We start from the raw sequence: 14,902 nt of genomic DNA on the forward strand, positions 1-14,902 counted from the left end.
CCCCGAGCTCAGGGGGCGGGTTGCTTATATAGGACAGGGGTTACTCAAGAGTTTAGCAGAGCAAGCAAGCTACGTGTACAGAAGCAGATATCAGCAGTTAGTAGCTGCACAAATTGTTTGTTTTATATTTCTTAACATTTACTAAACCCTAGCCTTGAATGCCTCATCGTCCCGTCTGGCATCTCCTGATTAGTTAAGCTCATGGTCATGGCTGATGCATTTCTTCAAGAATTTTTGCAAAAACAACTCGGGCTCAAGGAACCCAGGAGAGGTTCCTTCTTCTAGCAGATGGAGAATTACTGGGTTATAACATTCCCCACTGGTTTTATGCATAGATCAAATCTTTGATCTAATGGCAACCTTTGGTTATGAGAGGCCAGGACTAATAATTTGATAGATTGGACCCTCTCTCTTATGAAAGTTATTAATTTGTTTATTATTATAGGTCTATAGAAATAGTCCTAGAAATAGGAGTATGAGGGGGCCTGCTAGAGCAGAGAGAAGAGTAGTGAGCCAGGGGGACCAGTTATAAAGGCCTTCGAATTCGCTATTAGAGGCCTCTTCGCTTCTGGCCTGTTCTGCGAGGCGCTTCCTAAGAACCTGGATACTCCCTCTGATGACTCCTATCTATTGGCATAAAAACAGCAAGCTTCCCTTAGTGTTCGAAATGCTGTAAGGTGTCAGTGAGATAACTAGAGACACACAGCTGATTGTAAAGGAGCACTTTATTATATGGGCGGGCTGGGGGGGCATTCCCCAAATCCTCAGCAACCTGCCTTCTTTGTTGTCTGCTTTTTAAAGGCACAAACTACAGAAAAAAAACTACATTTTCTTGGTGCCGCTTTTGGCACCGTTAAGGGGGGTCTGATACAGAGAAGGGGGAAAGAGGAGCTTGTTTTGTCAGGGAAGCTTTTAATCTCGTTTTTCTCATGGTTCCTCTGAGTTCCCCAAGGCCATTATTAACCCCTTATCTTCATATTTTTCTTTGGGTTTCTCAAGGCCCTTATATTTACAAAGAAAGTCTGCTAGGGTGTGTACGTGTAGTAACTGAGGGTCAGAATGGAGTTATTACATCCCCTTTGTGGTGACATTTTTAAGATTTCCCCTGTACAGTTATAATCAGAAAAATTAGAGTCCCAATAAATGCAAGAGTCTCATTTTTAAGGAATCTGGAGAAGCCTGCACCGTCTATTTTGCTTTTTCCGCCTTCAGCCAGGAATTGTGCAGCTAGAGCAGGATGCCGTTGACCTTGACAGCCGTTGGTGCAGGCAGGATGACAGTGTATGGTCCCTTCCAGGCCGGAGTTAGTCCCTGGGTGGTGAATTTCTTTACCTATATTGAGTCCCCAGGCTGGAAAGGGTGCACAGGGTTCGAGGTGGGCACAGGCAGGGCATCGCAGATGTGTTTATGGATGGTCTTCTGGGAAGACTGCAGAGCCTGTAAGAACTGTAAGAGGGTGAGGGGGAGCAGAGTGGTCCAGTTTTCACCGGTTTCTAAAGTAAATTTGGTTAAGGTTTTCTTTATTATATCCCAGACTGTTATTTTATTATTAGGGGCAAGCTCTCCCCTCTCAGTGTCCTATCTTCTTCCCTTCTTGAGTATTCTTCCAATGTCCTGTCTTCCTGTAATATCTATGTCCCTTTCTTTTATCTTTCCTTATCTTTTTATTTCCTCTGTATAATCCTTTTCTTTATATTATTTCCCTCTCTATAATCCTTCTTCAGCTTGCTGATAGACCCTCTACGACTTACACAATCCTTCTTCAACTTATATAGACCCTCTGCGACTTTCCTAGCCCCTCCCCTGACGTGAACCTGAGAGCTTGTCAATCTATCTGCTGTCTGCACATCCCCCAGCTTTTCTTCTCCTTTCCCTATTTAGACCTATATATTTCTGTTTTCTTTTACCTTCTCCTTTTCCCTGTGACCTTATTGGAGTTCAGTAAGTTTGGTGTAACCTAACAGGGTAGTCTGGTGCAGCTGGTTGACCAAAGTCCGACCTAGAGCCTCTGGGATTAATAACTTCCCATCAGGCAGTGTCTATTATCCGTTGCTTTTCTTCATGGCTTGTTTTCTGTTTGGCTAAGTCATTTTCTGACCCAGTGTAAGTAGGAGTCAGAGGCAAACTTGGGTTTGGCATAGTGACTGATATCTAGAGAGGTCCCCACCTGTCAAGCTTCCTTATTTGCAGCACGGTTTCCCCTTGTCTCATCAGAAAGCCTGGATTAGGGCTATGAGTTCAGCCCCTTGGATTGAAGTTCCTCTGTTTAATGACTGAGACCAAATGATATGGTCCAGAGTTACTATTGCTGCCCCAGCATACCTGATATCTTCTTGGACATAGCTGCTCCCATCCGTGAACAATACCTCATCTGATGATGGCAGTGGGTCATCCTTGAGGTCTGGGTGGTCGTCTATAGTGTCGATTGCCTCCAGGCAGTCCTGCAGAGGTTTCTCCGGGTCATCATCTGGAGGCAGGCTGGCAGGATTGATGGCAATATCCTGGGGAACTTGATGTGAGGGATGGCCTGGAGTGGCAGTGGCCAGCAATTGAATGATCTCTGGAGTAGATCATGTCTGAGTAGGGGGTATGGGCATTCCGGCAGGAACAGAAACAAATGAGTCACAGTATTTTCCCAAGGTCCATAGTCCTCTTTGAAGTCCAGGAGTAGGTTAGGGTCCCATTGGCTCGGTCAGGACTGAGTCTGCTGCATCAGTATCTACCAGGAAACTAACTAGTTTGTTCCCTATTGTCTTGCATTATTCTGGGCTCCGGAGGGCTCAGCTGAAGGAGCCCTAGCCCTGTCATTTTCCTAAATTAAGGATGGCTTTTCATTTTGTTCCTCTATATCTGACTTTGCCCTTGTCTTTTTTATCTCTAATCGGGACCTAGGCCTGCTATCCTGACCCTTCCTCATGTTTCCCTTCCTAGGGTGACCCTGTTCTATGTGTCCTGTTTCCCTTAAGTCTGCTATTATTACCTTTGCTAATTCAGCCAATTGGGCCAATAGGCCTAACAGGAGAACACGGTGAAAAGTGTCTAAGGAAGCCCTTCCCCCAACAGTACCATAGTCAGAGGAATGGGAACATTTCCCCTGACCCCAGGTTTACAAAAGGATGCAGGAAAGGGGAGCAACATCCTAACACATATGTTTATGCGGGGCAGAGTGTTTTTTAACTCTCCAAGAGCACTTTGTACCCGTGCCTGGGATCCCTATATTTAATTCCCTAAAGTTCAGAGAAGCCTGTTGGAAATTAGCTGCTACCAAACCTGCTGCAGAGGAGCAGCCCAGGCTGGCATTGAAAGCATTAACAGATCCAAATTCATCTTCTAGCTTTTCTGTAATAAGAACCTAAAGTAGGCAAATTCAGGTTAATTAACATTTTAGTATATCCTCAAGAGGGGTCCTGAAGGACAAGATAGAATGTCCTCTGGGGCTGGGAGGAGTTAACTGTCCTTCAGGGCAGGCGGAGGCATTGTTAACAAAACTGTTTTTCCTTTCATTTGAACCTCCAGACACTGACATCTCCAATCCAAATATCAATGTATACCTTTTATCAGGGTGGGAAACCCCGTACATAACGGACCGCATAGCAAACAAAAGACTCAAGTCAAAAGACCCTTCAGATGGCTAATTAACTCGGAATGTTGGCCACTCCAATTCACAGAGGGTCCGGAGGACCCCAGGATCGGCTGGTGTTCTGTAGCCTTGGGATCTCCTGGAAAAGTCAGAAAAGTTAGCAAGAATGCATTCAAGGGGGGTACGGGGCATTGATGGTCCTTGTCTCATCCTGCCGAAAGCAAAACAGTTAGAGCAGCAGAGAACATGGAACACAAATAGACAGACAACCATGGTCAAAACACAAAATACTAATTTCAGAACAGATGCACCCGAAAGTGCCAGATGGAAACCCACCGGGTCTCCTGCACCCGAAAGTGCCAGACGCACCCGAAAGTGCCAGATGGAAACCCACCGGGTTTCCTGCACCCGAAAGTGCCAGATGGAAACCCACCGGTTTCCTGCACCTGAAAGTGCCAGATGCACCCGAAAGTGCCAGATGGAAACCCACCGGGTCTCCTGCACCCGAAAGTGCCAGATGCACCCGAAAGTGCCAGACACACCCGAAAGTGCCAGACGCACCCGAAAGTGCCAGATGGAAACCCACAGGGTCTCCTGCACCCGAAAGTGCCAGATGCACCCGAAAGTGCCAGATGCACTCGAAAGTGCCAGATGGAAACCCACCGGGTTTCCTGCACCCGAAAGTGCCAGATGCACCCGAAAGTGCCAGATGGAAACCCACCGGTTTCCCGCACCTGAAAGTGCCAGATGCACCCGAAAGTGCCAGATGGAAACCCACTGGTTTCCTACACCCGAAAGTGCCAGACGCACCCGAAAGTGCCAGATGGAAACCCACCGGTTTCCCGCACCTGAAAGTGCCAGATGCACCCGAAAGTGCCAGATGGAAACCCATTGGTTTCCTGCACCCGAAAGTGCCAGACGCACCCGAAAGTGCCAGATTAAAACAGATTGGTACCAATTTCAGAACAGATGGAAACCCACCGGTTTCCCAGGTCAGGAGTCGGCGTCCCGACCCTGAGGGGGAAGTGCGGTTGAGCGGCGTCCCGCCCGCAACAATCCCAGAATGCTCCGGAGCTACCGAACAGAAAACAGATGGAAGGGGATATCCCTTACCCAGATCCTCGAGGCTGAAGTCTTAGTCCGAATTAGCCGAATCAAAGCCAGAACAAATGTAGGTGCAGAGGGCGAGGAGGCAGCCCTCCACGTAGTCTGAGGAGGTCGACCCCACAGAAAAGGGGGACTTCGCGGTTGATCTCGCTGGGGCCTCCAAATGTTGTAACCCAGGAGAGTCATCCTCACTCAGACATCAAGTAATTTTGAATATTAGGAACTTTATTACCTGCGCAGGGACTGCAGCCAACCTACACAGAGGAGAACTGCAGCCCCGAGCTCAGGGGGCGGGTTGCTTATATAGGACAGGGGTTACTCAAGAGTTTAGCAGAGCAAGCAAGCTACGTGTACAGAAGCAGATATCAGCAGTTAGTAGCTGCACAAATTGTTTGTTTTATATTTCTTAACATTTACTAAACCCTAGCCTTGAATGCCTCATCGTCCCGTCTGGCATCTCCTGATTAGTTAAGCTCATGGTCATGGCTGATGCATTTCTTCAAGAATTTTTGCAAAAACAACTCGGGCTCAAGGAACCCAGGAGAGGTTCCTTCTTCTAGCAGATGGAGAATTACTGGGTTATAACATTAATGTGGAATTAAGATTAGAGTGATTTAGTCATTTTAGGATAGGTAAGGCATGTAAGGTGTGGTGGTTAGAGTTAGGATAGTTATTTTTTAGGATGATGTCGTTTTTGAAAGCGTGGACTATCTGGTAATATTTATTTGTCATGAGGTTTTGTGTGGTGTTACTGTATATACTCATTACATTATTAAGTAGTTTTATAGTGTAATTGTTGGCATTTGGTCTGGCATTATTCTTTTTTATGGTAGGTTTTTTGAAATGATGTTTCATTTTGAAGTATGGCATTTTGTTGCATGCCATATATATCTATAAGAGCTTCCCCTGAAACCAACAATAATGAGTTTCGGTATATAACTAAAAATTCCACTGGAGGAAAAGTTAATGTATAGAGTAGTGTAGAGGATGGTGGTTATGAATTTAAAATATTAATGTTGAGTGGAGTTCATTGGGGTTGCAGAAACCTGAATAGCCATATTAGGGGTAGATAAAGGAGTCTGACAAGGGTGGTTTAGAAGGAGATTAGTAGGATCAGTGGATTGTCCTAATAGAGTATCCTGCATTTCTGGAGTGGGTTGTTGGTGACATATATAAGAACTGAGTTTAGATATTTTGCTAATATTTTTTGGCTCGTTAGGAAGAGAGAATTATTTTGTCAAACTATAGTTAGAGATGGATTGTAGTAATAATTAGTACTAGTATGCATATGTTAATTTGTCATATTTTACTTTTTGTTTTTGTTTTTTTTTTTTAGAGAGAGAGAGGAAGGGAACGAGAGATAAAAACATCAATGTGAGAGAGAAACACTGATCGGCTGCCTCCTGCACGCCTCTCATGGGGGATCAAGCCCACAGCCCGGCATGTGCCCTGACTGGGAATCGAACCAGGACCTCTCAGTCCGTGGGATGATGCTCAGTCCACTGAGCCCCACCGGTGGGCTGATTAGCTTTTAAAGTTTTTTTCTGAGGATTGAGGTCTCCAGGCAGAATGTAGGTGCCAGTTGACCCCAAGAGCCCTACAGACTCCCTGTCTAACAGGGGAGGTGAAGGAAAGCCCACTGTCACTTTGTAGTGAGCTGGGTGGTTCAAGTTGCGGAATAATCTCTTTGAAGAGATTTTTGACTACCCTCTGGGTTCTTTTTGTTCTGGTCGGAAAGGCTTCTATCCAACTGGTCAAGTTGTCCATAAAGAGTAACGGGTATTTGTGACCTTGACGGGGCATTTGACTGAAGTCAATTTTCCAGTCTTCCCCTGGGTAGGTTCCTCTTCTTTGAGCCAGTTTACTGAAGGAGGAGGCTTGGATTCCTGGGGGTTATTTATGGCACATGAGGCACAGTTCTGACCAACCTGTCAGATGGATTTCATTAGGCCCTTTTTAGTAAAAAGATGTTGACAGGTTTTAAAATTTATTCCATGTAAAATGGCAGACGTCATGTAACTATTTTGTTGTCGTTGTTAATCCTCACCCAAGGATATTTTCCCACTGCTTTTTAGAGAGAGTGGAAGGGGGAGGGGAGAGAGAGAAACATTGATGTGAGAGAGACACGTGATTGGTTGCCTCTGGAACGATCTGTCCTGGGCCAGGAATCGAACCTGCAACCCAAGTACATGCCCTTGACCGGAATCAAACACAAGTGCCTTCGGTCCATGGGCCAACACTCTAATCACTGAACCAAATCATCCAGGATTCATGTAACTTTTTAATAATTTTCCATTGTAGGGTTTGTGGAAGGTGAGTGAGATTTTCCTGCTGGTGTTAGTTTTCAGTGTGTTTTGTATATTCATGTTGCTTGACCCAATTAATTTTCTCCTGGGAATAGTGAGGAATTAGGGCCTTCCCTGGGCCCGTTGGAATGAAAGGCCCTAGAAGGGAAACTTGAGCAGAAGCCGCTCTTTTAGTAGAGATATTAGCAACCTTATTTTTTTTGTGTTATTTTGTTATATTTCGATGTCCCTTGTAGTGTATAATTGTTATTTTTTTTCTGTAAGTTTATAGTGTGAAGTAATTTAAGGATTTGAGGCCCATGTTTGTGCGTGGGGCATGCTAACCTTCTCTGTATCATTCCCATTTTAGTATCTGTGCTGCCAAAGCAAGCCCGAGGCCCATGTTTGATAAGGTCATAGCTCTTTTTAAATAGAGGCATGAGTGTGAAGTATTAGAGATGCATATTTAGAGTCCGTATAAATATTGACTCTCTTTTCCCTAATTTAAGGGCTTCTGTTAGAGCTGTTGGTTTAGTTAGCTGGGCAGGAGGCCCCGGGGCAAGGCTCGGGCCTCAGTGACCTTTGGAGGTTTCACAATTGCAGATCCAGCATAGGGGACCCCACTCCTGACAAAACAATTCCCACCAGTGAGCCAGACCTCGTCCACATTGTCCAGTGGCTGGTCCTTCAAGTCTCTCCTGCGGGCATAGGTTTGATTGATAATGTCATTGTAGGAATGGAGGGACTCACTCATTCTCCCGGAAGGGGTGTTAAGGTGACCTTTTCTCCTTGTGTTTCTCCTTATCTCATTTTCTGATCTTTGCATTTAAGTCTTGATTATAAAAGGCTGAGGTTGTTGCATAGGAGGTCAGTGAAGAGGCTGCCTGTCCTATTCCTAGCTTTTGGAGCTTTAAAAAAAACAAACCTATCTATCTATATAGATCTACAGTGATACCTCGGTTCTCGAACGCCTCGGTTTTCGACCAAATGGAGATTCGAGAAACTTTTGTCTCGGAATCCGAACAAATATTTGGAACTTGAACTTCCGAGATGAGCCGAGTTGAGCCGAATGGCGTTCATTCGGCCCAGCGCGCCTTGCTCGCGTCATCAGCGTGAGTGCAGAGAGAGAGTCACGCTTTGTGGAGTCACGCTTTCCTATTGGTTACATTGCTTCGGTTCTCGAACAATTCGGTTCTCGACCGTCCTCCTGGAATGAATTATGTTCGAGAACCGAGGTATCACTGTATATAAATCAATCAATACATATGTATATATCCCAAGTGGCTTGGGTTAACAACTGGTCCTTCATGATTAAATCCTTTTCTGGTGAATTCGTTTTCAGGTTTTTATATCTTAGAAGGGCCTTTCTACAAAGGCGTTGGGGTTTTCGTCTGGCCCGTGGTCAGTTGTGGCTAGTTTATTGGAATTGACTGGCGTAGCCTTGCTAGCCTTCATCCCGTATTAGACATCCTAGCAGATGATCCCGAGCCCAGGCTCCATTTGGGTTATCGTGGTTCCATTCTGGGTCATTTCGGAGAAGTGCCTCTGGATGTAGCGGGTATTGTTGATTGATCGTGTGCGTGTCGTTAGCAGGCCGTGTGGCTGCTTCACTGATGGCCTGACGTGCCCCGTGAGTAAGGGTAAGGGTTGCGTGTAAGAGAAGTAAGATAGCTCCCCAAGTTAAGTCGAAGGTCATCGAGACTTTTTGGAATCTCTTTATGTATTTATCAGGGTCATCGAAAATTTCCCAATTTGTTTTTCAATGGAAAAAGGTCTTGTATTGAAAATGGAACAGGACCTGGCCAGTTTGGCTCGGCGGTTAGAGCGTTTGCCTGCAGACCAAAGAGTCCCAGGTTCAATTCCTCAGTTGCAATGCTCTCTCTCTCTCTCTCTCTCTCTCTCTTCCTCTCTCCCACTCTATCTGAAAATAAATGTAAAAATATCCTCCGGTGAGGATAAAAAAAAAAATTTAACAACAACAACAAAAAAATGGGACATGGGCCCGGCCAGTGTGGCTCAGTGGTTGAGCGTCGACCCATGCACCACGAGGTCACCGGTTCGATTCCCAGTCGGGGCACATGCCCGGGTTGTGGGCCCGATCCCCAGTGGGGGGCATGCAGGAGGCAGCCAGTCGATGTTCTCTCTTATCAATGTTTCTCTCTCTCTCTCCCTCTCCCTCACCCTTCCTCTCTCTATAATCAATAAAGAAAAAAAATTAAAAAGAAAATGGGACATGAACTTTGGTGGTGTCTGTTGGGCCACTCGTTTCTTGGAGTGCACATAATTTAGGAGATTCTAGAGACAGGGTGGTGGGATAGATTCCTGGGTAGGGTGGAGTCGGTCCTAGCATTGGAAACTTAGGATAGATAGAATTGTCTTTTTTTTTTTATCCTCACCCGAGGACATTTTCCCATTTTTATTCAGATAGAGTGGGAAGGAGAGAGAGAGAGAGAAACATCTACGTGAAAGGGATGCATCGAGTGGCTGCCACCCGCACAACCCAACCAGGGCCGGGGACAAACTGCAACCGAGGTACGTGCCCTTAGTAGGAACTGAACCCCGGTCTCTCTGGACCGCAGGCTGATGCTCCAACCGCTGAGCCAAACAGGCCAGGGCAGAATTGTCTTTTTTTTTATGTACTTAGGTTTTTCTGGGGGTTCTGTTTTTTTGTTTCTATCTTTGGGATAGCCTTTTCTGGGGGCCGTTGTTCTTGTGAGGGTTGGCTGATTATAGTTAGAGCAGCTGGTCTACTCTGCAAGTCTTGCAAAGGTCTGGGTTGTCCCTTAAGGCCATAAAGGCTTGGACATCTGGGACTTCAGTCCATTTGCCTTGCCGATAGCAGAAAAGATCTAGCTGGAGAATAGTGCTAAAATTAAGGCGTTCATTCTCTGGCCAGGCCTCCTGGTTCCCCAGTTTGTATTGGGGCCATGCTGTATTGTAAAAGAAGATCAAACTTTTTTTTTTAGGGCTTGGAGGTCACATTTTGACCAGTGTTTGAAGATGCACCCTAGGGGAGAGTCCTGAGGAATGGACGATTGGTTGCCCATCTGGAAGAGAATAGAGGAGAGTGTGGGAGAAGCAGGCATCCGTTTCCCCCTGCCTGTAGTGGGCTTGAAGGAGAGTGTCCGCGGCTTTGTGCCCGGGTTGCCAGACGTAGCTAACCTTACGGTGTAACCGTCCCCCAGTCTCGTGCGAAAGACTGCGTCCCTAGACTCACGGATCGGATCTCCTTCCTCGACCCCTTGTTGCTGGGGTTCACGTGTACACCCTAGTCTTGAGCAAGTGAGCTTGCCAGTGTGTCTTTTATCTTCTCCATTTCTCAAGATGCCTGAGGAGGCCTGACATAGTGCCTGATGTCAAGGATAAGGTTGTGACTGCTTGTCATTTTATTCATTTCTGAAATTCCCAGAAGTGGCAGACCCACTGGCGATGCCTGACAGTGTGCAGGAAGGTTTGCTGCCTTCGGTCCTCGGGCTTTCTTTCCTCCCATTCCTAGTTCAGTGTTTCCTAACCCTTTTCAAGGCGACCTGGCTCTCCACAATGAAAACAGACTTCTGCTGCAGGAGTGTTCCTGTAGACCCTGCTTAGTAATTCTGTTGTTTTGCTCCCAGAAACCAGTAGGTAGATTAATTGGAATAGGTCAGAAAAGCCAGGACCATATTCTCTTGATAGTTCAATGAAATTCCTTTGCCCGGCTGGTGTGGCTCAGTGGTTGAGCATCCACCAAAAGGTCACCAGTTAGATTCCCTGTCAGGGCACATGCCCACGTTGTGGGCCAAATCCCTAGTGTGGGGCATGCAGGAGGTGGCCAATCAATGTTCTCTCTCACCGATATTTCTGTCTCTCTCTCCCTTTCCCTTCCTTTCTCTCTAAAATCAATAAAGAAAAAATAATAATAAAAATTTCTTTGCTAGCCCCGCAGGGCCCCAGAGAAAGTTAGGGAAATCTTTAGGCAGATTCTTTAATTCTGTTTTAGTATAAGGAATGTATATAATTTCTTTTTCCTCTCTTGCTTAAGACCAGCCTTTTTGGCTCTTCTACCCTGGGGGTAATTTACCTGTGCCACTCCTAGAAGCCTCTAATTTCCAATCAAGATAAGCTTTTCCTTCGTTCAGCTTTAATTTTAGAGCTGGCTTTTTTTTTTTTTTTCACATAAAAATTAATTTAGGCATCAAAAGGGCTATATTTTGACCATCTTAAGTTGATATTATTTTTAGATATTTTTTCCCATTTCTGTAAGTACTTGCAAGTAAAGGCTTTTTGTTCATTGTCAGCAGTATAAATGGGGGCTGGGGGCTGGGAGTTTCCAGCCTTGGAGGCACCATTTCCCATGTTGATTTTAGTTTTATTTTGAGATCTGTAGGGTCTGCATAGATTTCTCGGGATGCTGTGTAATGGGTTGAAGGTGTGCTGTTTGTGGGTTGAGCCCCAAGGGGCTTTTATCTCCCAAGTTGTTGCAAACCCTCTTACATGCCTTGGTTTCTCTTGAGCTGCAAACTTTATGGGCGTTTTCCAGATGAGTCAAATAATTAAATACCGTTGCGTTGGGACTCCTGCACATTGTGAGGTATATCCTCTGACAGCTCCTCAGAGATTCTTAGTTGCCTAAGAATACCCGAGATTCGGGCTGGAGGGAGGATGTACCCCTCACCTTTGGAGCTGAACAAGTTCAGCTCTCATTTGGGTAAATGGTTTTGTTCAGACCCTCAGAAAGCAATTCTAATTGAAAAGCCAAAGTCAAAAATTAGCCATGGCTGATTTTTTTTTTCCTATCCTTAGTTATATTGACTCTTATCTATAGCCCTGATTCTTCTCAACCCTTAATCTTTAGCTCTACCTGGAGGATTTCAAAAGAAGCTGAAAGAAAGTCAGCCTGAATGTAACTCCAGGCATAAAGGAAGAAAGAACAGGAAGGAAAGAACATCCTTCCAGCCAAAAGGCAAGGATCTCTCTCTCTATCTCTACATTGGAAATAGTAACCCAGCAGAGAAAAGTCACGGGAAGGGCCTTGTGTGATTTAACAGTATTCCTGGGTGAATGGACATTGTCTTGCATTTGGGGGGTGCCTAGTGCAAACTTCCCCGGTCCATGACCGACTCATCCTGTCATGGGAGTCTTCTAGTAGCGAGAGCCCTAAAAACTTTTAAATGTTCACCCAGCCAGTGTGGCTCAGTGGATTGAGCATCATCCCATGGACTGAGAGTCCTGGTTTGATTCCTGGTGGGGGTACATACCCAGGTTGTAGGCTCTATTCCCGGTAGGGGGCGTGCAGGAGGCAGCCAATTGATCTTTCTCACATTGATGTTTCTCTCTCTCTCTCTCCCTGAAAAACCAATAGAGATATATTTAAAAACAAAAACAAAAAATCTTTTAAATGCTTGACCTGTGCCCACACAGTGCAGCAATCCAGAGAGAGAGAGAGAGAGAGAGAGACAGAGAGAGAACCCCATGGCTGGAGAAAAAGATGCAGGGGAAAGAGAACACAGTCAGTCATGTCCTTCAAGCCAAGGTGGCAAGGACAATTGGCTTGCCAGTGATGAAACAATCGGAGTCACAGTAAGAACAATCAGAGCCACGGCATCAAATATACTATTGGTGAGATGACGAGACCTCAGTTCTTGCCTTCTTGAAGGAAGGATTTCAATCAAGACTCAAAGTGCAGCAAAGCAAGCAAGAATGTATTGGCAGTATGGAAATACACTCAGACGGGCTGAGAGGGCACCCCAGAGCGAGAGTGCCCCCCAATCAGTTACAGAGTTCAGTATTTATGGGCTTTGTCTTTCTAGATCTCTCCACTCCTGTCCTTCCGCCCCCTCACCTTGCTTAACCACCTGTGCACATGCTGGGTGACTGAAACTGGTGACCTATGTAGCTGAACAATGTCCTGAGATTGAATCAGAGATCTGATGACTGTAAGTCCAGGTGGCTTAAAATTTTTACCTTAGGCTTTACAGATGTTCAGGAATGCATGTGGATAATCTACCCCCTCTCTCCCCCTTTGTCCTCCGCTCATGTCTAACTAGCTATCTGTCCTAACAAAACAAGTAAGCATTCCCTCTGATACGCTTGTGAAACACATTTTCATTTCTGGATCCCTTGGCCATGGGTTTGTTTTGATTTTCTGAGTTGAATCCTATGACCTTCGGGCAGTTGGACAAAGGCATCGGAGTGCTGGGAGATGAGCCCTGAAGGAGGGCCCAGCCTTGGTAAGATTTTCTTACGGAGAGAGTCTCTCCCCTTTTCTAGAGTAAAGAATTCATCTTGCCAGCCTCTTGATGCTGCTTGGAAGTGTGTCTCAAATAATGTACCATGTCAGCACTTTGGCTGTGGGGTTGGGGGAAGGATGTGGAGGGTGGGCATCAATGAGACACAGCTAATGTGAAGGTTCTGGGGGTAGATGCTTCAAAACGCTTTGCCAGTCACAAAAGGAACGAGGGAACTCTATCTAATCAATGGGATTCTGAAAGATGCTTTAATTTCTACTGCTGCTCAAGATTCTAGATGATTCCTATCCCAGAGAACTCCCCATCTGCATATCTCAGCCATGTGCAGCTCTGCAGCAAAGCGTGCAGTTTATACTAAATAGTGAGTGACTAACACACGATACCGAGGCAAGAGGTTACCTCAAAAAAATGGGGGAAGGCCAGTGTCGCCAGTGGCTGGGGAGAATGTCAAATGAATGCTCTTGGCCATTTTTGTCACTTCACCCAAAGGCATTTAAGAGAACTGAGAACTACAATAAAGTGTGTCTTTTCTCCCAAGAGCGCAGGGTGGAGACTACAGGCTGGCAGGATGGTTCACTGCCTGCACCGAGAAGTGAGCCACATCTACATGCAACCTTGTACCCTGCGTGAGATCCTGAATGGGACCAGAGGAAGGACATTATTGGGAAAACCAGCAAAGTGCAAATAAAGCTTGGAGTTTAGCTAATCGTCAAGTCCCAGTGCTGGTTTCTGGGTTCTGATCAATATACCATGGTCACGGGAGAGGAACACACAAGGACTATTGGAACTATCTTTGTAAGTTTTCTGCAAATCCAAAATTATTCCAAAATAAGAAAATGTATTTAATGATGATGATGATGATGATGACAACAAGCCACAGGTGAAAGCACTAGGAGGCTGGAGAAAGAGGAGAGAGGGAGAAGGGGCAGGAGGGGCAGGGCAGGTGGGCAGGAGGGGGGTGGATGCAGAGAGCAGGTTAGAAACCCTGCAGGGGAAGAAGGTGGGGGAAGGAGGTGGGGAAAGCTCAGAGGCTGGCAAGCTGGGGCTCTTGAAGGATTAGGGTTATAATGCTGCAAACAGGCCCTGGCCTGTTGCTCAGTGGTTAGAGCATCAGCATTCTAATCGAAGGATCGTGGGTTCAATTCCCTGTCAAGGGCACGTACCTGGGTTACGGGTTTGTCCCTGGCCCCTGTCTGGGTCGTGCTGGAGGCAATCAATCGATGTGTCTTTTTCACATGAATGTTTCTCTTTCTCCCTCCCTCCCTCCCTCCCTATCTAAAAAAATAAATTTAAAAAAGTATAACAATAATAATAATAAATAAAATAAAATCGCAAACAGTGATCCTAGACCCTGAGTCCTGGATGATCACTTTATCACCTGGCAGGCAGAAAGGAGAATTTTGCATTCATTTGTTTTCAGAACAGTTGAGCAAATCAATACTTAGGGATTTCCATAGACATCTGAAGACTGTGGGTGATGGTGACGCCGGGGATTGCAAACATTCCGGTATTTGGTTGGCTTCCTTTCCCCGGCTCCTCTGTCTAGATTATGAAAGCTTGGCAGACTCTCCTGGGGGCCCAGGGGGCCAGCCAAACCCACTGCTAGGGTACTGTGTGTGTGAGTAAATGTAAAAACCGGCAGACTATTTCCTCTTTTAATTCGTCTTGCAAAACCATTACTAAATCAGTAGCGAAGCCCCCTTTAC

At 45.8% G+C, this 14,902-nt stretch overlaps 1 non-coding gene across 1 annotated transcript; it reads right to left on the reverse strand.

Moving 5' to 3' along the window:
• Nucleotides 1–7,259: 7,259 nt before the first annotated feature.
• On the reverse strand, nt 7,260–7,362 carry LOC118639651. Its single transcript, XR_004961228.1, has one exon. It is a non-coding gene; the product is annotated as a U6 spliceosomal RNA (small nuclear RNA).
• Between the last annotated feature and the right edge of the window lie 7,540 nt (nt 7,363–14,902).

This window comes from Molossus molossus, unplaced genomic scaffold, assembly GCF_014108415.1.
Source record: "Molossus molossus isolate mMolMol1 unplaced genomic scaffold, mMolMol1.p scaffold_m16_p_21, whole genome shotgun sequence".
Classification (NCBI taxonomy): Eukaryota; Metazoa; Chordata; class Mammalia; order Chiroptera; family Molossidae; genus Molossus; species Molossus molossus.